We start from the raw sequence: 16,376 nt of genomic DNA, 5'->3' as shown, positions 1-16,376 counted from the left end.
TATGCCTCCTGGTAAGAGATGGGAGACGAGGAACACATTGATCTTGAGTAAAAACACATTTTCGAGGGGCACATAACAAGGGGCTGCACAAGGTTGACAAGATTTTTAATGGATTGTTATTGCCCTTGAGTTTACAATTGCAATCAGTACTGTCTATTGGCAGAAGTGACATAACAAAGTTTCAAAGAAACAGAACTCTAGCACACCAGAATTCATTTTCTGCATTGGCCGGGAATCGGACCCGGGTCTCCCGCTTGGGAAGCGAGAATTCTACCACTGAACCATCAATGCTCTAGGTGATGTGACACCTATGCTCAAAGGGAGTCAGGGTATGCTTCCTGGTAAGAGATGGGAGACGAGGAACACATTGATCTTGAGTAAAAACACATTTTCGAGGGGCACATAACAAGGGGCTGCACAAGGTTGACAAGATTTTTAATGGATTGTTATTGCCCTTGAGTTTACAATTGCAATCAGTACTGTCTATTGGCAGAAGTGACATAACAAAGTTTCAAAGAAACAGAACTCTAGCACACCAGAATTCATTTTCTGCATTGGCCGGGAATCTGACCCGAATCTCCCGCTTGGGAAGCGAGAATTCTACCACTGAACCACCAATGCTCTAGGTGACGCGACACCTATGCTCACAGGGAGTCAGGGTATGCTTCCTGGTAAGAGATGGGAGACGAGGAACACTTATTGATCTGGTGTAAAAACACATTTTCGAGGGGCACATAATATGGGGCTGCACAAGGTTGACAAGATTTTTAATGGATTGTTATTGCCCTTGAGTTTACAATTGCAATCAGTACTGTCTATTGGCAGAAGTGACATAACAAAGTTTCAAAGAAACAGAACTCTAGACACCAGAATTCATCTTCTGCATTGGCCGGGAATCGGACCCGGGTCTCCCGCGTGGCAGGCGAGAATTCTACCACTGAACCACCAATGCTCAAGGTGATGTTACACCTATGCTCACAGTCAGTGAGGGTATGGCTCCTGGTAAGATTTTTAATGGATTGTTATTGCCCTTGAGTTTACAATTGCAATCAGTACTGTCTATTGGCAGAAGTTACATAACAAAGTTTCAAAGAAACAGAACTCTAGCACACCAGAATTAATTTTCTGCATTGGCCGGGAATCGGACCCGGATCTCCCGCGTGGGAAGCGAGAATTCTACCACTGAACCACCAATGCTCTAGGTGATGTGACACCTATGCTCAAACGGAGTCAGGGTATGCTTCCTGGTAAGAGATGGGAGACGAGGAACACTTATTGATCTGGTGTAAAAACACATTTTCGAGGGGCACATAATATGGGGCTGCACAAGGTTGACAAGATTTTTAATGGATTGTTATTGCCCTTGAGTTTACAATTGCAATCAGTACTGTCTATTGGCAGAAGTGACATAACAAAGTTTCAAAGAAACAGAACTCTAGACACCAGAATTCATCTTCTGCATTGGCCGGGAATCGGACCCGGGTCTCCCGCGTGGCAGGCGAGAATTCTACCACTGAACCACCAATGCTCAAGGTGATGTGACACCTATGCTCACAGGGAGTGAGGGTATGCCTCCTGGTAAGATTTTTAATGGATTGTTATTGCCCTTGAGTTTACAATTGCAATCAGTACTGTCTATTGGCAGAAGTGACATAACAAAGTTTCAAAGAAACAGAACTCTAGCACACCAGAATTAATTTTCTGCATTGGCCGGGAATCGGACCCGGGTCTCCCGCGCGGCAGGCGAGAATTCTACCACTGAACCACCAATGCTCAAGGTGACGTGACACCTATGCTCACAGGCAGTGAGGGTATGCCTCCTGGTAAGAGATGGGAGACGAGGAACACATTGATCTTGAGTAAAAACACATTTTCGAGGGGCACATAACAAGGGGCTGCACAAGGTTGACAAGATTTTTAATGGATTGTTAATGCCCTTGAGTTTACAATTGTAATCAGTACTGTCTATTGGCAGAAGTGACATAACAAAGTTTCAAAGAAACAGAACTCTAGCACACCAGAATTAATTTTCTGCATTGGTCGGGAATCGGACCCGGGTCTCCCGCTTGGGAAGCGAGAATTCTACCACTGAACCATCAATGCTCTAGGTGATGTGACACCTATGCTCAAAGGGAGTCAGGGTATGCTTCCTGGTAAGAGATGGGAGACGAGGAACACATTGATCTTGAGTAAAAACACATTTTCGAGGGGCACATAACAAGGGGCTGCACAAGGTTGACAAGATTTTTAATGGATTGTTATTGCCCTTGAGTTTACAATTGCAATCAGTACTGTCTATTGGCAGAAGTGACATAACAAAGTTTCAAAGAAACAGAACTCTAGCACACCAGAATTAATTTTCTGCATATTTTGCTCCCGCGTGGCAGGCGAGAATTCTACCACTGAACCACCAATGCTCAAGGTGACGTGACACCTATGCTCACAGGCAGTGAGGGTAAGCCTCCTGGTAATAGATGGGAGATGAGGAACACATTGATCTTGAGTAAAAACACATTTTCGAGGGGCACATAACAAGGGGCTGCACAAGGTTGACAAGATTTTTAATGGATTGTTATTGCCCTTGAGTTTACAATTGCAATCAGTACTGTCTATTGGCAGAAGTGACATAACAAAGTTTCAAAGAAACAGAACTCTAGCACACCAGAATTAATTTTCTGCATTGGCCGGGAATCGGACCCGGGTCTCCCGCGTGGGAAGCGAGAATTCTACCACTGAACCACCAATGCTCTAGGTGACGTGACACCTATGCTCACAGGGACTGAGGGTATGCCTCCTGGTAAGATTTTTAATGGATTGTTATTGCCCTTGAGTTTACAATTGCAATCAGTACTGTCTATTGGCAGAAGTGACATAACAAAGTTTCAAAGAAACAGAACTCTAGCACACCAGAATTCATTTTCTGCATTGGCCGGGAATCTGACCCGGGTCTCCCGCGTGGTAGGCGAGAATTCTACCACTGAACCACCAATGCTCAAGGTGACGTGACACCTATGCTCACAGGCAGTGAGGGTATGCCTCCTGGTAATAGATGGGAGACGAGGAACACATTGATCTTGAGTAAAAACACATTTTCGAGGGGCACATAACAAGGGGCTGCACAAGGTTGACAAGATTTTTAATGGATTGTTATTGCCCTTGAGTTTACAATTGCAATCAGTACTGTCTATTGGCAGAAGTGACATAACAAAGTTTCAAAGAAACAGAACTCTAGCACACCAGAATTAATTTTCTGCATTGGCCGGGAATCGGACCCGGGTCTCCCGCGTGGGAAGCGAGAATTCTACCACTGAACCACCAATGCTCTAGGTGATGTGACACCTATGCTCAAAGGGAGTCAGGGTATGCTTCCTGGTAAGAGATGGGAGACGAGGAACACTTATTGATCTGGTGTAAAAACACATTTTCGAGGGGCACATAATAAGGGGCTGCACAAGGTTGACAAGATTTTTAATGGATTGTTATTGCCCTTGAGTTTACAATTGCAATCAGTACTGTCTATTGGCAGAAGTGACAAAACAAAGTTTCAAAGAAACAGAACTCTAGCACACCAGAATTCATTTTCTGCATTGGCCGGGTATCGGACCCGGGTCTCCCGCGTGGCAGGCGAGAATTCTACCACTGAACCACCAATGCTCAAGGTGACGTGACACCTATGCTCACAGGGCGTGAGGGTATGCCTCCTGGTAAGAGATGGGAGACGAGGAACACATTGATCTTGAGTAAAAACACATTTTCGAGGGGCACATAACAAGCGGCTGCACAAGGTTGACAAGATTTTTAATGGATTGTTATTGCCCTTGAGTTTACAATTGCAATCAGTACTGTCTATTGGCAGAAGTGACATAACAAAGTTTCAAAGAAACAGAACTCTAGCACACCAGAATTCATTTTCTGCATTGGCCGGGAATCGGACCCTGGTCTCCCGCTTGGGAAGCGAGCATTCTACCACTGAACCACCAATGCTCAAGGTGACGTGACACCTATGCTCACGGGGAGTGAGGGTATGCCTCCTGGTAAGATTTTTAATGGATTGTTATTGCCCTTGAGTTTACAATTGCAATCAGTACTGTCTATTGGCAGAAGTGACATAACAAAGTTTCAAAGAATCAGAACTCTAGCACACCAGAATTAATTTTCTGCATTGGCCGGGAATCGGACCCGGGTCTCCCGCATGGCAGGCGAGAATTCTACCACTGAACCACCAATGCTCAAGGTGACGTGACACCTATGCTCACAGGGAGTGAGTGTATGCCTCCTGGTAAGAGATGGGAGACGAGGAACAGATTGATCTTGAGTAAAAACACATTTTCGAGGGGCACATAACAAGGGGCTGCACAAGGTTGACAAGATTTTTAATGGATTGTTATTGCCCTTGAGTTTACAATTGCAATCAGTACTGTCTATTGGCAGAAGTGACATAACAAAGTTTCAAAGAAACAGAACTCTAGCACACCAGAATTCATTTTCTGCATTGGTCGGGAATCGGAACCGGGTCTCCCGCGTGGCAGGCGAGAATTCTACCACTGAACCACCAATGCTCAAGGTGACGTGACACCTATGCTCACAGGCAGTGAGGGTATGCCTCCTGGTAAGAGATGGGAGACGAGGAACACATTGATCTTGAGTAAAAACACATTTTCGAGGGGCACATAACAAGGGGCTGCACAAGGTTGACAAGATTTTTAATGGATTGTTAATGCCCTTGAGTTTACAATTGTAATCAGTACTGTCTATTGGCAGAAGTGACATAACAAAGTTTCAAAGAAACAGAACTCTAGCACACCAGAATTCATTTTCTGCATTGGCCGGGAATCGGACCCGGGTCTCCCGCGTGGCAGGCGAGAATTCTACCACTGAACCACCAATGCTCAAGGTGACGTGACACCTATGCTCACAGGGAGTGAGGGTATGCCTCCTGGTAAGAGATGGGAGACGAGGAACACATTGATCTTGAGTAAAAACACATTTTCGAGGGGCACATAACAAGCGGCTGCACAAGGTTGACAAGATTTTTAATGGATTGTTATTGCCCTTGAGTTTACAATTGCAATCAGTACTGTCTATTGGCAGAAGTGACATAACAAAGTTTCAAAGAAACAGAACTCTAGCACACCAGAATTCATTTTCTGCATTGGCCGGGAATCTGACCCGGATCTCCCGCTTGGGAAGCGAGAATTCTACCACTGAACCACCAATGCTCTAGGTGACGTGACACCTATGCTCACAGGGAGTCAGGGTATGCTTCCTGGTAAGAGATGGGAGACGAGGAACACTTATTGATCTGGTGTAAAAACACATTTTCGAGGGGCACATAATATGGGGCTGCACAAGGTTGACAAGATTTTTAATGGATTGTTATTGCCCTTGAGTTTACAATTGCAATCAGTACTGTCTATTGGCAGAAGTGACATAACAAAGTTTCAAAGAAACAGAACTCTAGACACCAGAATTCATCTTCTGCATTGGCCGGGAATCGGACCCGGGTCTCCCGCGTGGCAGGCGAGAATTCTACCACTGAACCACCAATGCTCAAGGTGATGTGACACCTATGCTCACAGGCAGTGAGGGTATGCCTCCTGGTAAGATTTTTAATGGATTGTTATTGCCCTTGAGTTTACAATTGCAATCAGTACTGTCTATTGGCAGAAGTGACATAACAAAGTTTCAAAGAAACAGAACTCTAGCACACCAGAATTAATTTTCTGCATTGGCCGGGAATCGGACCCGGGTCTCCCGCGTGGCAGGCGAGAATTCTACCACTGAACCACCAATGCTCAAGGTGACGTGACACCTATGCTCACAGGCAGTGAGGGTATGCCTCCTGGTAATAGATGGGAGACGAGGAACACATTGATCTTGAGTAAAAACACATTTTCGAGGGGCACATAACAAGGGGCTGCACAAGGTTGACAAGATTTTTAATGGATTGTTATTGCCCTTGAGTTTACAATTGCAATCAGTACTGTCTATTGGCAGAAGTGACATAACAAAGTTTCAAAGAAACAGAACTCTAGCACACCAGAATTAATTTTCTGCATATTTTGCTCCCGCGTGGCAGGCGAGAATTCTACCACTGAACCACCAATGCTCAAGGTGACGTGACACCTATGCTCACAGGCAGTGAGGGTAAGCCTCCTGGTAATAGATGGGAGATGAGGAACACATTGATCTTGAGTAAAAACACATTTTCGAGGGGCACATAACAAGGGGCTGCACAAGGTTGACAAGATTTTTAATGGATTGTTATTGCCCTTGAGTTTACAATTGCAATCAGTACTGTCTATTGGCAGAAGTGACATAACAAAGTTTCAAAGAAACAGAACTCTAGCACACCAGAATTCATTTTCTGCATTGGCCGGGAATCTGACCCGGGTCTCCCGCGTGGTAGGCGAGAATTCTACCACTGAACCACCAATGCTCAAGGTGACGTGACACCTATGCTCACAGGCAGTGAGGGTATGCCTCCTGGTAATAGATGGGAGACGAGGAACACATTGATCTTGAGTAAAAACACATTTTCGAGGGGCACATAACAAGGGGCTGCACAAGGTTGACAAGATTTTTAATGGATTGTTATTGCCCTTGAGTTTACAATTGCAATCAGTACTGTCTATTGGCAGAAGTGACATAACAAAGTTTCAAAGAAACAGAACTCTAGCACACCAGAATTAATTTTCTGCATTGGCCGGGAATCGGACCCGGGTCTCCCGCGTGGGAAGCGAGAATTCTACCACTGAACCACCAATGCTCTAGGTGATGTGACACCTATGCTCAAAGGGAGTCAGGGTATGCTTCCTGGTAAGAGATGGGAGACGAGGAACACTTATTGATCTGGTGTAAAAACACATTTTCGAGGGGCACATAATAAGGGGCTGCACAAGGTTGACAAGATTTTTAATGGATTGTTATTGCCCTTGAGTTTACAATTGCAATCAGTACTGTCTATTGGCAGAAGTGACAAAACAAAGTTTCAAAGAAACAGAACTCTAGCACACCAGAATTCATTTTCTGCATTGGCCGGGAATCGGACCCGGGTCTCCCGCGTGGCAGGCGAGAATTCTACCACTGAACCACCAATGCTCAAGGTGACGTGACACCTATGCTCACAGGGAGTGAGGGTATGCCTCCTGGTAAGAGATGGGAGACGAGGAACACATTGATCTTGAGTAAAAACACATTTTCGAGGGGCACATAACAAGCGGCTGCACAAGGTTGACAAGATTTTTAATGGATTGTTATTGCCCTTGAGTTTACAATTTCAATCAGTACTGTCTATTGGCAGAAGTGACATAACAAAGTTTCAAAGAAACAGAACTCTAGCACACCAGAATTCATTTTCTGCATTGGCCGGGAATCGGACCCTGGTCTCCCGCTTGGGAAGCGAGCATTCTACCACTGAACCACCAATGCTCAAGGTGACGTGACACCTATGCTCACGGGGAGTGAGGGTATGCCTCCTGGTAAGATTTTTAATGGATTGTTATTGCCCTTGAGTTTACAATTGCAATCAGTACTGTCTATTGGCAGAAGTGACATAACAAAGTTTCAAAGAATCAGAACTCTAGCACACCAGAATTAATTTTCTGCATTGGCCGGGAATCGGACCCGGGTCTCCCGCATGGCAGGCGAGAATTCTACCACTGAACCACCAATGCTCTAGGTGACGTGACACCTATGCTCACAGGGACTGAGGGTATGCCTCCTGGTAAGATTTTTAATGGATTGTTATTGCCCTTGAGTTTACAATTGCAATCAGTACTGTCTATTGGCAGAAGTGACATAACAAAGTTTCAAAGAAACAGAACTCTAGCACACCAGAATTCATTTTCTGCATTGGCCGGGAATCTGACCCGGGTCTCCCGCGTGGTAGGCGAGAATTCTACCACTGAACCACCAATGCTCAAGGTGACGTGACACCTATGCTCACAGGCAGTGAGGGTATGCCTCCTGGTAATAGATGGGAGACGAGGAACACATTGATCTTGAGTAAAAACACATTTTCGAGGGGCACATAACAAGGGGCTGCACAAGGTTGACAAGATTTTTAATGGATTGTTATTGCCCTTGAGTTTACAATTGCAATCAGTACTGTCTATTGGCAGAAGTGACATAACAAAGTTTCAAAGAAACAGAACTCTAGCACACCAGAATTAATTTTCTGCATTGGCCGGGAATCGGACCCGGGTCTCCCGCGTGGGAAGCGAGAATTCTACCACTGAACCACCAATGCTCTAGGTGATGTGACACCTATGCTCAAAGGGAGTCAGGGTATGCTTCCTGGTAAGAGATGGGAGACGAGGAACACTTATTGATCTGGTGTAAAAACACATTTTCGAGGGGCACATAATAAGGGGCTGCACAAGGTTGACAAGATTTTTAATGGATTGTTATTGCCCTTGAGTTTACAATTGCAATCAGTACTGTCTATTGGCAGAAGTGACAAAACAAAGTTTCAAAGAAACAGAACTCTAGCACACCAGAATTCATTTTCTGCATTGGCCGGGAATCGGACCCGGGTCTCCCGCGTGGCAGGCGAGAATTCTACCACTGAACCACCAATGCTCAAGGTGACGTGACACCTATGCTCACAGGGAGTGAGGGTATGCCTCCTGGTAAGAGATGGGAGACGAGGAACACATTGATCTTGAGTAAAAACACATTTTCGAGGGGCACATAACAAGCGGCTGCACAAGGTTGACAAGATTTTTAATGGATTGTTATTGCCCTTGAGTTTACAATTGCAATCAGTACTGTCTATTGGCAGAAGTGACATAACAAAGTTTCAAAGAAACAGAACTCTAGCACACCAGAATTCATTTTCTGCATTGGCCGGGAATCGGACCCTGGTCTCCCGCTTGGGAAGCGAGCATTCTACCACTGAACCACCAATGCTCAAGGTGACGTGACACCTATGCTCACGGGGAGTGAGGGTATGCCTCCTGGTAAGATTTTTAATGGATTGTTATTGCCCTTGAGTTTACAATTGCAATCAGTACTGTCTATTGGCAGAAGTGACATAACAAAGTTTCAAAGAATCAGAACTCTAGCACACCAGAATTAATTTTCTGCATTGGCCGGGAATCGGACCCGGGTCTCCCGCATGGCAGGCGAGAATTCTACCACTGAACCACCAATGCTCAAGGTGACGTGACACCTATGCTCACAGGGAGTGAGTGTATGCCTCCTGGTAAGAGATGGGAGACGAGGAACAGATTGATCTTGAGTAAAAACACATTTTCGAGGGGCACATAACAAGGGGCTGCACAAGGTTGACAAGATTTTTAATGGATTGTTATTGCCCTTGAGTTTACAATTGCAATCAGTACTGTCTATTGGCAGAAGTGACATAACAAAGTTTCAAAGAAACAGAACTCTAGCACACCAGAATTCATTTTCTGCATTGGTCGGGAATCGGAACCGGGTCTCCCGCGTGGCAGGCGAGAATTCTACCACTGAACCACCAATGCTCAAGGTGACGTGACACCTATGCTCACAGGCAGTGAGGGTATGCCTCCTGGTAAGAGATGGGAGACGAGGAACACATTGATCTTGAGTAAAAACACATTTTCGAGGGGCACATAACAAGGGGCTGCACAAGGTTGACAAGATTTTTAATGGATTGTTAATGCCCTTGAGTTTACAATTGTAATCAGTACTGTCTATTGGCAGAAGTGACATAACAAAGTTTCAAAGAAACAGAACTCTAGCACACCAGAATTCATTTTCTGCATTGGCCGGGAATCGGACCCGGGTCTCCCGCGTGGCAGGCGAGAATTCTACCACTGAACCACCAATGCTCAAGGTGACGTGACACCTATGCTCACAGGGAGTGAGGGTATGCCTCCTGGTAAGAGATGGGAGACGAGGAACACATTGATCTTGAGTAAAAACACATTTTCGAGGGGCACATAACAAGCGGCTGCACAAGGTTGACAAGATTTTTAATGGATTGTTATTGCCCTTGAGTTTACAATTGCAATCAGTACTGTCTATTGGCAGAAGTGACATAACAAAGTTTCAAAGAAACAGAACTCTAGCACACCAGAATTCATTTTCTGCATTGGCCGGGAATCGGACCCGGGTCTCCCACGTGGCAGGCGAGAATTCTACCACTGAACCACCAATGCTCACGGTGAAGTGAGACCTATGCTCACAGGGAGTGAGTGTATGCTTCCTGGTAAGAGATGGGAGACGAGGAACACTTATTGATCTGGTGTAAAAACACATTTTCGAGGGGCACATAATATGGGGCTGCACAAGGTTGACAAGATTTTTAATGGATTGTTATTGCCCTTGAGTTTACAATTGCAATCAGTACTGTCTATTGGCAGAAGTGACATAACAAAGTTTCAAAGAAACAGAACTCTAGACACCAGAATTCATCTTCTGCATTGGCCGGGAATCGGACCCGGGTCTCCCGCGTGGCAGGCGAGAATTCTACCACTGAACCACCAATGCTCAAGGTGATGTGACACCTATGCTCACAGGCAGTGAGGGTATGCCTCCTGGTAAGATTTTTAATGGATTGTTATTGCCCTTGAGTTTACAATTGCAATCAGTACTGTCTATTGGCAGAAGTGACATAACAAAGTTTCAAAGAAACAGAACTCTAGCACACCAGAATTAATTTTCTGCATTGGCCGGGAATCGGACCCGGGTCTCCCGCGTGGCAGGCGAGAATTCTACCACTGAACCACCAATGCTCAAGGTGACGTGACACCTATGCTCACAGGCAGTGAGGGTATGCCTCCTGGTAATAGATGGGAGACGAGGAACACATTGATCTTGAGTAAAAACACATTTTCGAGGGGCACATAACAAGGGGCTGCACAAGGTTGACAAGATTTTTAATGGATTGTTATTGCCCTTGAGTTTACAATTGCAATCAGTACTGTCTATTGGCAGAAGTGACATAACAAAGTTTCAAAGAAACAGAACTCTAGCACACCAGAATTAATTTTCTGCATTGGCCGGGAATCGGACCCGGGTCTCCCGCGTGGGAAGCGAGAATTCTACCACTGAACCACCAATGCTCTAGGTGATGTGACACCTATGCTCAAACGGAGTCAGGGTATGCTTCCTGGTAAGAAATGGGAGATGAGGAACACTTATTGATCTGGTGTAAAAACACATTTTCGAGGGGCACATAATAAGGTGCTGCACAAGGTTGACAAGATTTTTAATGGATTGTTATTGCCCTTGAGTTTACAATTGCAATCAGTACTGTCTATTGGCAGAAGTGACATAACAAAGTTTCAAAGAAACAGAACTCTAGACACCAGAATTCATCTTCTGCATTGGCCGGGAATCGGACCCGGGTCTCCCGCGTGGCAGGCGAGAATTCTACCACTGAACCACCAATGCTCAAGGTGATGTGACACCTATGCTCACAGGGAGTGAGGGTATGCCTCCTGGTAAGATTTTTAATGGATTGTTATTGCCCTTGAGTTTACAATTGCAATCAGTACTGTCTATTGGCAGAAGTGACATAACAAAGTTTCAAAGAAACAGAACTCTAGCACACCAGAATTCTTTTTCTGCATTGGCCGGGAATCGGACCCGGGTCTCCCGCTTGGGAAGCGAGAATTCTACCACTGAACCATCAATGCTCTAGGTGATGTGACACCTATGCTCAAAGGGAGTCAGGGTATGCTTCCTGGTAAGAGATGGGAGACGAGGAACACATTGATCTTGAGTAAAAACACATTTTCGAGGGGCACATAACAAGGGGCTGCACAAGGTTGACAAGATTTTTAATGGATTGTTATTGCCCTTGAGTTTACAATTGCAATCAGTACTGTCTATTGGCAGAAGTGACATAACAAAGTTTCAAAGAAACAGAACTCTAGCACACCAGAATTCATTTTCTGCATTGGCCGGGAATCTGACCCGAATCTCCCGCTTGGGAAGCGAGAATTCTACCACTGAACCACCAATGCTCTAGGTGACGTGACACCTATGCTCACAGGGAGTCAGGGTATGCTTCCTGGTAAGAGATGGGAGACGAGGAACACTTATTGATCTGGTGTAAAAACACATTTTCGAGGGGCACATAATATGGGGCTGCACAAGGTTGACAAGATTTTTAATGGATTGTTATTGCCCTTGAGTTTACAATTGCAATCAGTACTGTCTATTGGCAGAAGTGACATAACAAAGTTTCAAAGAAACAGAACTCTAGACACCAGAATTCATCTTCTGCATTGGCCGGGAATCGGACCCGGGTCTCCCGCGTGGCAGGCGAGAATTCTACCACTGAACCACCAATGCTCAAGGTGATGTTACACCTATGCTCACAGTCAGTGAGGGTATGGCTCCTGGTAAGATTTTTAATGGATTGTTATTGCCCTTGAGTTTACAATTGCAATCAGTACTGTCTATTGGCAGAAGTGACATAACAAAGTTTCAAAGAAACAGAACTCTAGCACACCAGAATTAATTTTCTGCATTGGCCGGGAATCGGACCCGGGTCTCCCGCGTGGGAAGCGAGAATTCTACCACTGAACCACCAATGCTCTAGGTGATGTGACACCTATGCTCAAACGGAGTCAGGGTATGCTTCCTGGTAAGAGATGGGAGACGAGGAACACTTATTGATCTGGTGTAAAAACACATTTTCGAGGGGCACATAATATGGGGCTGCACAAGGTTGACAAGATTTTTAATGGATTGTTATTGCCCTTGAGTTTACAATTGCAATCAGTACTGTCTATTGGCAGAAGTGACATAACAAAGTTTCAAAGAAACAGAACTCTAGACACCAGAATTCATCTTCTGCATTGGCCGGGAATCGGACCCGGGTCTCCCGCGTGGCAGGCGAGAATTCTACCACTGAACCACCAATGCTCAAGGTGATGTGACACCTATGCTCACAGGGAGTGAGGGTATGCCTCCTGGTAAGATTTTTAATGGATTGTTATTGCCCTTGAGTTTACAATTGCAATCAGTACTGTCTATTGGCAGAAGTGACATAACAAAGTTTCAAAGAAACAGAACTCTAGCACACCAGAATTAATTTTCTGCATTGGCCGGGAATCGGACCCGGGTCTCCCGCGTGGCAGGCGAGAATTCTACCACTGAACCACCAATGCTCAAGGTGACGTGACACCTATGCTCACAGGCAGTGAGGGTATGCCTCCTGGTAATAGATGGGAGACGAGGAACACATTGATCTTGAGTAAAAACACATTTTCGAGGGGCACATAACAAGGGGCTGCACAAGGTTGACAAGATTTTTAATGGATTGTTATTGCCCTTGAGTTTACAATTGCAATCAGTACTGTCTATTGGCAGAAGTGACATAACAAAGTTTCAAAGAAACAGAACTCTAGCACACCAGAATTAATTTTCTGCATTGGCCGGGAATCGGACCCGGGTCTCCCGCGTGGGAAGCGAGAATTCTACCACTGAACCACCAATGCTCTAGGTGATGTGACACCTATGCTCAAACGGAGTCAGGGTATGCTTCCTGGTAAGAAATGGGAGATGAGGAACACTTATTGATCTGGTGTAAAAACACATTTTCGAGGGGCACATAATAAGGTGCTGCACAAGGTTGACAAGATTTTTAATGGATTGTTATTGCCCTTGAGTTTACAATTGCAATCAGTACTGTCTATTGGCAGAAGTGACATAACAAAGTTTCAAAGAAACAGAACTCTAGACACCAGAATTCATCTTCTGCATTGGCCGGGAATCGGACCCGGGTCTCCCGCGTGGCAGGCGAGAATTCTACCACTGAACCACCAATGCTCAAGGTGATGTGACACCTATGCTCACAGGGAGTGAGGGTATGCCTCCTGGTAAGATTTTTAATGGATTGTTATTGCCCTTGAGTTTACAATTGCAATCAGTACTGTCTATTGGCAGAAGTGACATAACAAAGTTTCAAAGAAACAGAACTCTAGCACACCAGAATTCTTTTTCTGCATTGGCCGGGAATCGGACCCGGGTCTCCCGCTTGGGAAGCGAGAATTCTACCACTGAACCATCAATGCTCTAGGTGATGTGACACCTATGCTCAAAGGGAGTCAGGGTATGCTTCCTGGTAAGAGATGGGAGACGAGGAACACATTGATCTTGAGTAAAAACACATTTTCGAGGGGCACATAACAAGGGGCTGCACAAGGTTGACAAGATTTTTAATGGATTGTTATTGCCCTTGAGTTTACAATTGCAATCAGTACTGTCTATTGGCAGAAGTGACATAACAAAGTTTCAAAGAAACAGAACTCTAGCACACCAGAATTCATTTTCTGCATTGGCCGGGAATCTGACCCGAATCTCCCGCTTGGGAAGCGAGAATTCTACCACTGAACCACCAATGCTCTAGGTGACGTGACACCTATGCTCACAGGGAGTCAGGGTATGCTTCCTGGTAAGAGATGGGAGACGAGGAACACTTATTGATCTGGTGTAAAAACACATTTTCGAGGGGCACATAATATGGGGCTGCACAAGGTTGACAAGATTTTTAATGGATTGTTATTGCCCTTGAGTTTACAATTGCAATCAGTACTGTCTATTGGCAGAAGTGACATAACAAAGTTTCAAAGAAACAGAACTCTAGACACCAGAATTCATCTTCTGCATTGGCCGGGAATCGGACCCGGGTCTCCCGCGTGGCAGGCGAGAATTCTACCACTGAACCACCAATGCTCAAGGTGATGTTACACCTATGCTCACAGTCAGTGAGGGTATGGCTCCTGGTAAGATTTTTAATGGATTGTTATTGCCCTTGAGTTTACAATTGCAATCAGTACTGTCTATTGGCAGAAGTGACATAACAAAGTTTCAAAGAAACAGAACTCTAGCACACCAGAATTAATTTTCTGCATTGGCCGGGAATCGGACCCGGGTCTCCCGCGTGGGAAGCGAGAATTCTACCACTGAACCACCAATGCTCTAGGTGATGTGACACCTATGCTCAAACGGAGTCAGGGTATGCTTCCTGGTAAGAGATGGGAGACGAGGAACACTTATTGATCTGGTGTAAAAACACATTTTCGAGGGGCACATAATATGGGGCTGCACAAGGTTGACAAGATTTTTAATGGATTGTTATTGCCCTTGAGTTTACAATTGCAATCAGTACTGTCTATTGGCAGAAGTGACATAACAAAGTTTCAAAGAAACAGAACTCTAGACACCAGAATTCATCTTCTGCATTGGCCGGGAATCGGACCCGGGTCTCCCGCGTGGCAGGCGAGAATTCTACCACTGAACCACCAATGCTCAAGGTGATGTGACACCTATGCTCACAGGGAGTGAGGGTATGCCTCCTGGTAAGATTTTTAATGGATTGTTATTGCCCTTGAGTTTACAATTGCAATCAGTACTGTCTATTGGCAGAAGTGACATAACAAAGTTTCAAAGAAACAGAACTCTAGCACACCAGAATTAATTTTCTGCATTGGCCGGGAATCGGACCCGGGTCTCCCGCGTGGCAGGCGAGAATTCTACCACTGAACCACCAATGCTCAAGGTGACGTGACACCTATGCTCACAGGCAGTGAGGGTATGCCTCCTGGTAAGAGATGGGAGACGAGGAACACATTGATCTTGAGTAAAAACACATTTTCGAGGGGCACATAACAAGGGGCTGCACAAGGTTGACAAGATTTTTAATGGATTGTTAATGCCCTTGAGTTTACAATTGTAATCAGTACTGTCTATTGGCAGAAGTGACATAACAAAGTTTCAAAGAAACAAAACTCTAGCACACCAGAATTCATTTTCTGCATTGGCCGGGAATCGGACCCGGGTCTCCCGCTTGGGAAGCGAGAATTCTACCACTGAACCATCAATGCTCTAGGTGATGTGACACCTATGCTCAAAGGGAGTCAGGGTATGCTTCCTGGTAAGAGATGGGAGACGAGGAACACATTGATCTTGAGTAAAAACACATTTTCGAGGGGCACATAACAAGGGGCTGCACAAGGTTGACAAGATTTTTAATGGATTGTTAATGCCCTTGAGTTTACAATTGTACTCAGTACTGTCTATTGGCAGAAGTGACATAACAAAGTTTCAAAGAAACAGAACTCTAGCACACCAGAATTCATTTTCTGCATTGGCCGGGAATCGGACCCGGGTCTCCCGCTTAGGAAGCGAGAATTCTACCACTGAACCATCAATGCTCTAGGTGATGTGACACCTATGCTCAAAGGGAGTCAGGGTATGCTTCCTGGTAAGAGATGGGAGACGAGGAACACATTGATCTTGAGTAAAAACACATTTTCGAGGGGCACATAACAAGGGGCTGCACAAGGTTGACAAGATTTTTAATGGATTGTTATTGCCCTTGAGTTTACAATTGCAATCAGTACTGTCTATTGGCAGAAGTGACATAACAA

At 45.2% G+C, this 16,376-nt stretch overlaps 51 non-coding genes across 51 annotated transcripts; all 51 read right to left on the bottom strand.

Moving 5' to 3' along the window:
- Positions 1 to 220: 220 nt before the first annotated feature.
- On the bottom strand, positions 221 to 291 carry trnag-ccc (transfer RNA glycine (anticodon CCC)). The gene has a single exon. It is a non-coding gene; the product is annotated as a tRNA-Gly (tRNA).
- Positions 292 to 550: 259 nt separating this feature from the next.
- Positions 551 to 621, bottom strand: trnag-ccc (transfer RNA glycine (anticodon CCC)). Its single transcript has one exon. It is a non-coding gene; the product is annotated as a tRNA-Gly (tRNA).
- A 260-nt stretch (positions 622 to 881) lies between these two features.
- On the bottom strand, positions 882 to 952 carry trnag-gcc (transfer RNA glycine (anticodon GCC)). The gene has a single exon. It is a non-coding gene; the product is annotated as a tRNA-Gly (tRNA).
- A 174-nt stretch (positions 953 to 1,126) lies between these two features.
- trnag-ccc (transfer RNA glycine (anticodon CCC)) lies at positions 1,127 to 1,197 on the bottom strand. The gene has a single exon. It is a non-coding gene; the product is annotated as a tRNA-Gly (tRNA).
- Positions 1,198 to 1,457: 260 nt separating this feature from the next.
- trnag-gcc (transfer RNA glycine (anticodon GCC)) lies at positions 1,458 to 1,528 on the bottom strand. The gene has a single exon. It is a non-coding gene; the product is annotated as a tRNA-Gly (tRNA).
- A 174-nt stretch (positions 1,529 to 1,702) lies between these two features.
- Positions 1,703 to 1,773, bottom strand: trnag-gcc (transfer RNA glycine (anticodon GCC)). Its single transcript has one exon. It is a non-coding gene; the product is annotated as a tRNA-Gly (tRNA).
- A 259-nt stretch (positions 1,774 to 2,032) lies between these two features.
- On the bottom strand, positions 2,033 to 2,103 carry trnag-ccc (transfer RNA glycine (anticodon CCC)). Its single transcript has one exon. It is a non-coding gene; the product is annotated as a tRNA-Gly (tRNA).
- Positions 2,104 to 2,676: 573 nt separating this feature from the next.
- On the bottom strand, positions 2,677 to 2,747 carry trnag-ccc (transfer RNA glycine (anticodon CCC)). The gene has a single exon. It is a non-coding gene; the product is annotated as a tRNA-Gly (tRNA).
- A 174-nt stretch (positions 2,748 to 2,921) lies between these two features.
- trnag-acc (transfer RNA glycine (anticodon ACC)) lies at positions 2,922 to 2,992 on the bottom strand. Its single transcript has one exon. It is a non-coding gene; the product is annotated as a tRNA-Gly (tRNA).
- Positions 2,993 to 3,251: 259 nt separating this feature from the next.
- On the bottom strand, positions 3,252 to 3,322 carry trnag-ccc (transfer RNA glycine (anticodon CCC)). Its single transcript has one exon. It is a non-coding gene; the product is annotated as a tRNA-Gly (tRNA).
- A 261-nt stretch (positions 3,323 to 3,583) lies between these two features.
- trnag-gcc (transfer RNA glycine (anticodon GCC)) lies at positions 3,584 to 3,654 on the bottom strand. The gene has a single exon. It is a non-coding gene; the product is annotated as a tRNA-Gly (tRNA).
- Positions 3,655 to 3,913: 259 nt separating this feature from the next.
- Positions 3,914 to 3,984, bottom strand: trnag-ccc (transfer RNA glycine (anticodon CCC)). Its single transcript has one exon. It is a non-coding gene; the product is annotated as a tRNA-Gly (tRNA).
- Positions 3,985 to 4,158: 174 nt separating this feature from the next.
- trnag-gcc (transfer RNA glycine (anticodon GCC)) lies at positions 4,159 to 4,229 on the bottom strand. Its single transcript has one exon. It is a non-coding gene; the product is annotated as a tRNA-Gly (tRNA).
- Positions 4,230 to 4,488: 259 nt separating this feature from the next.
- trnag-gcc (transfer RNA glycine (anticodon GCC)) lies at positions 4,489 to 4,559 on the bottom strand. The gene has a single exon. It is a non-coding gene; the product is annotated as a tRNA-Gly (tRNA).
- A 259-nt stretch (positions 4,560 to 4,818) lies between these two features.
- On the bottom strand, positions 4,819 to 4,889 carry trnag-gcc (transfer RNA glycine (anticodon GCC)). Its single transcript has one exon. It is a non-coding gene; the product is annotated as a tRNA-Gly (tRNA).
- Positions 4,890 to 5,148: 259 nt separating this feature from the next.
- trnag-ccc (transfer RNA glycine (anticodon CCC)) lies at positions 5,149 to 5,219 on the bottom strand. The gene has a single exon. It is a non-coding gene; the product is annotated as a tRNA-Gly (tRNA).
- A 260-nt stretch (positions 5,220 to 5,479) lies between these two features.
- Positions 5,480 to 5,550, bottom strand: trnag-gcc (transfer RNA glycine (anticodon GCC)). Its single transcript has one exon. It is a non-coding gene; the product is annotated as a tRNA-Gly (tRNA).
- A 174-nt stretch (positions 5,551 to 5,724) lies between these two features.
- trnag-gcc (transfer RNA glycine (anticodon GCC)) lies at positions 5,725 to 5,795 on the bottom strand. Its single transcript has one exon. It is a non-coding gene; the product is annotated as a tRNA-Gly (tRNA).
- Positions 5,796 to 6,368: 573 nt separating this feature from the next.
- On the bottom strand, positions 6,369 to 6,439 carry trnag-acc (transfer RNA glycine (anticodon ACC)). The gene has a single exon. It is a non-coding gene; the product is annotated as a tRNA-Gly (tRNA).
- A 259-nt stretch (positions 6,440 to 6,698) lies between these two features.
- On the bottom strand, positions 6,699 to 6,769 carry trnag-ccc (transfer RNA glycine (anticodon CCC)). The gene has a single exon. It is a non-coding gene; the product is annotated as a tRNA-Gly (tRNA).
- Positions 6,770 to 7,030: 261 nt separating this feature from the next.
- Positions 7,031 to 7,101, bottom strand: trnag-gcc (transfer RNA glycine (anticodon GCC)). The gene has a single exon. It is a non-coding gene; the product is annotated as a tRNA-Gly (tRNA).
- Positions 7,102 to 7,360: 259 nt separating this feature from the next.
- Positions 7,361 to 7,431, bottom strand: trnag-ccc (transfer RNA glycine (anticodon CCC)). The gene has a single exon. It is a non-coding gene; the product is annotated as a tRNA-Gly (tRNA).
- A 174-nt stretch (positions 7,432 to 7,605) lies between these two features.
- trnag-gcc (transfer RNA glycine (anticodon GCC)) lies at positions 7,606 to 7,676 on the bottom strand. Its single transcript has one exon. It is a non-coding gene; the product is annotated as a tRNA-Gly (tRNA).
- A 174-nt stretch (positions 7,677 to 7,850) lies between these two features.
- Positions 7,851 to 7,921, bottom strand: trnag-acc (transfer RNA glycine (anticodon ACC)). The gene has a single exon. It is a non-coding gene; the product is annotated as a tRNA-Gly (tRNA).
- Positions 7,922 to 8,180: 259 nt separating this feature from the next.
- On the bottom strand, positions 8,181 to 8,251 carry trnag-ccc (transfer RNA glycine (anticodon CCC)). The gene has a single exon. It is a non-coding gene; the product is annotated as a tRNA-Gly (tRNA).
- A 261-nt stretch (positions 8,252 to 8,512) lies between these two features.
- Positions 8,513 to 8,583, bottom strand: trnag-gcc (transfer RNA glycine (anticodon GCC)). Its single transcript has one exon. It is a non-coding gene; the product is annotated as a tRNA-Gly (tRNA).
- A 259-nt stretch (positions 8,584 to 8,842) lies between these two features.
- Positions 8,843 to 8,913, bottom strand: trnag-ccc (transfer RNA glycine (anticodon CCC)). The gene has a single exon. It is a non-coding gene; the product is annotated as a tRNA-Gly (tRNA).
- A 174-nt stretch (positions 8,914 to 9,087) lies between these two features.
- trnag-gcc (transfer RNA glycine (anticodon GCC)) lies at positions 9,088 to 9,158 on the bottom strand. Its single transcript has one exon. It is a non-coding gene; the product is annotated as a tRNA-Gly (tRNA).
- A 259-nt stretch (positions 9,159 to 9,417) lies between these two features.
- Positions 9,418 to 9,488, bottom strand: trnag-gcc (transfer RNA glycine (anticodon GCC)). The gene has a single exon. It is a non-coding gene; the product is annotated as a tRNA-Gly (tRNA).
- A 259-nt stretch (positions 9,489 to 9,747) lies between these two features.
- Positions 9,748 to 9,818, bottom strand: trnag-gcc (transfer RNA glycine (anticodon GCC)). Its single transcript has one exon. It is a non-coding gene; the product is annotated as a tRNA-Gly (tRNA).
- Positions 9,819 to 10,077: 259 nt separating this feature from the next.
- On the bottom strand, positions 10,078 to 10,148 carry trnag-gcc (transfer RNA glycine (anticodon GCC)). The gene has a single exon. It is a non-coding gene; the product is annotated as a tRNA-Gly (tRNA).
- A 260-nt stretch (positions 10,149 to 10,408) lies between these two features.
- Positions 10,409 to 10,479, bottom strand: trnag-gcc (transfer RNA glycine (anticodon GCC)). Its single transcript has one exon. It is a non-coding gene; the product is annotated as a tRNA-Gly (tRNA).
- Positions 10,480 to 10,653: 174 nt separating this feature from the next.
- Positions 10,654 to 10,724, bottom strand: trnag-gcc (transfer RNA glycine (anticodon GCC)). Its single transcript has one exon. It is a non-coding gene; the product is annotated as a tRNA-Gly (tRNA).
- A 259-nt stretch (positions 10,725 to 10,983) lies between these two features.
- Positions 10,984 to 11,054, bottom strand: trnag-ccc (transfer RNA glycine (anticodon CCC)). Its single transcript has one exon. It is a non-coding gene; the product is annotated as a tRNA-Gly (tRNA).
- A 260-nt stretch (positions 11,055 to 11,314) lies between these two features.
- Positions 11,315 to 11,385, bottom strand: trnag-gcc (transfer RNA glycine (anticodon GCC)). The gene has a single exon. It is a non-coding gene; the product is annotated as a tRNA-Gly (tRNA).
- Positions 11,386 to 11,559: 174 nt separating this feature from the next.
- trnag-ccc (transfer RNA glycine (anticodon CCC)) lies at positions 11,560 to 11,630 on the bottom strand. Its single transcript has one exon. It is a non-coding gene; the product is annotated as a tRNA-Gly (tRNA).
- Positions 11,631 to 11,889: 259 nt separating this feature from the next.
- trnag-ccc (transfer RNA glycine (anticodon CCC)) lies at positions 11,890 to 11,960 on the bottom strand. The gene has a single exon. It is a non-coding gene; the product is annotated as a tRNA-Gly (tRNA).
- Positions 11,961 to 12,220: 260 nt separating this feature from the next.
- On the bottom strand, positions 12,221 to 12,291 carry trnag-gcc (transfer RNA glycine (anticodon GCC)). The gene has a single exon. It is a non-coding gene; the product is annotated as a tRNA-Gly (tRNA).
- A 174-nt stretch (positions 12,292 to 12,465) lies between these two features.
- On the bottom strand, positions 12,466 to 12,536 carry trnag-ccc (transfer RNA glycine (anticodon CCC)). The gene has a single exon. It is a non-coding gene; the product is annotated as a tRNA-Gly (tRNA).
- Positions 12,537 to 12,796: 260 nt separating this feature from the next.
- On the bottom strand, positions 12,797 to 12,867 carry trnag-gcc (transfer RNA glycine (anticodon GCC)). The gene has a single exon. It is a non-coding gene; the product is annotated as a tRNA-Gly (tRNA).
- A 174-nt stretch (positions 12,868 to 13,041) lies between these two features.
- Positions 13,042 to 13,112, bottom strand: trnag-gcc (transfer RNA glycine (anticodon GCC)). The gene has a single exon. It is a non-coding gene; the product is annotated as a tRNA-Gly (tRNA).
- A 259-nt stretch (positions 13,113 to 13,371) lies between these two features.
- trnag-ccc (transfer RNA glycine (anticodon CCC)) lies at positions 13,372 to 13,442 on the bottom strand. Its single transcript has one exon. It is a non-coding gene; the product is annotated as a tRNA-Gly (tRNA).
- Positions 13,443 to 13,702: 260 nt separating this feature from the next.
- trnag-gcc (transfer RNA glycine (anticodon GCC)) lies at positions 13,703 to 13,773 on the bottom strand. The gene has a single exon. It is a non-coding gene; the product is annotated as a tRNA-Gly (tRNA).
- Positions 13,774 to 13,947: 174 nt separating this feature from the next.
- trnag-ccc (transfer RNA glycine (anticodon CCC)) lies at positions 13,948 to 14,018 on the bottom strand. The gene has a single exon. It is a non-coding gene; the product is annotated as a tRNA-Gly (tRNA).
- Positions 14,019 to 14,277: 259 nt separating this feature from the next.
- Positions 14,278 to 14,348, bottom strand: trnag-ccc (transfer RNA glycine (anticodon CCC)). Its single transcript has one exon. It is a non-coding gene; the product is annotated as a tRNA-Gly (tRNA).
- Positions 14,349 to 14,608: 260 nt separating this feature from the next.
- On the bottom strand, positions 14,609 to 14,679 carry trnag-gcc (transfer RNA glycine (anticodon GCC)). Its single transcript has one exon. It is a non-coding gene; the product is annotated as a tRNA-Gly (tRNA).
- Positions 14,680 to 14,853: 174 nt separating this feature from the next.
- On the bottom strand, positions 14,854 to 14,924 carry trnag-ccc (transfer RNA glycine (anticodon CCC)). The gene has a single exon. It is a non-coding gene; the product is annotated as a tRNA-Gly (tRNA).
- Positions 14,925 to 15,184: 260 nt separating this feature from the next.
- Positions 15,185 to 15,255, bottom strand: trnag-gcc (transfer RNA glycine (anticodon GCC)). The gene has a single exon. It is a non-coding gene; the product is annotated as a tRNA-Gly (tRNA).
- A 174-nt stretch (positions 15,256 to 15,429) lies between these two features.
- trnag-gcc (transfer RNA glycine (anticodon GCC)) lies at positions 15,430 to 15,500 on the bottom strand. Its single transcript has one exon. It is a non-coding gene; the product is annotated as a tRNA-Gly (tRNA).
- A 259-nt stretch (positions 15,501 to 15,759) lies between these two features.
- trnag-ccc (transfer RNA glycine (anticodon CCC)) lies at positions 15,760 to 15,830 on the bottom strand. The gene has a single exon. It is a non-coding gene; the product is annotated as a tRNA-Gly (tRNA).
- Positions 15,831 to 16,089: 259 nt separating this feature from the next.
- Positions 16,090 to 16,160, bottom strand: trnar-ccu (transfer RNA arginine (anticodon CCU)). The gene has a single exon. It is a non-coding gene; the product is annotated as a tRNA-Arg (tRNA).
- Between the last annotated feature and the right edge of the window lie 216 nt (positions 16,161 to 16,376).

This window comes from Siphateles boraxobius, unplaced genomic scaffold (assembly GCF_051911475.1).
Source record: "Siphateles boraxobius isolate OS27281-9 unplaced genomic scaffold, OSU_SipBor_1 100, whole genome shotgun sequence".
Taxonomy (NCBI): Eukaryota; Metazoa; Chordata; class Actinopteri; order Cypriniformes; family Leuciscidae; genus Siphateles; species Siphateles boraxobius.
This window is presented reverse-complemented; position numbering and strand designations above follow the sequence as displayed.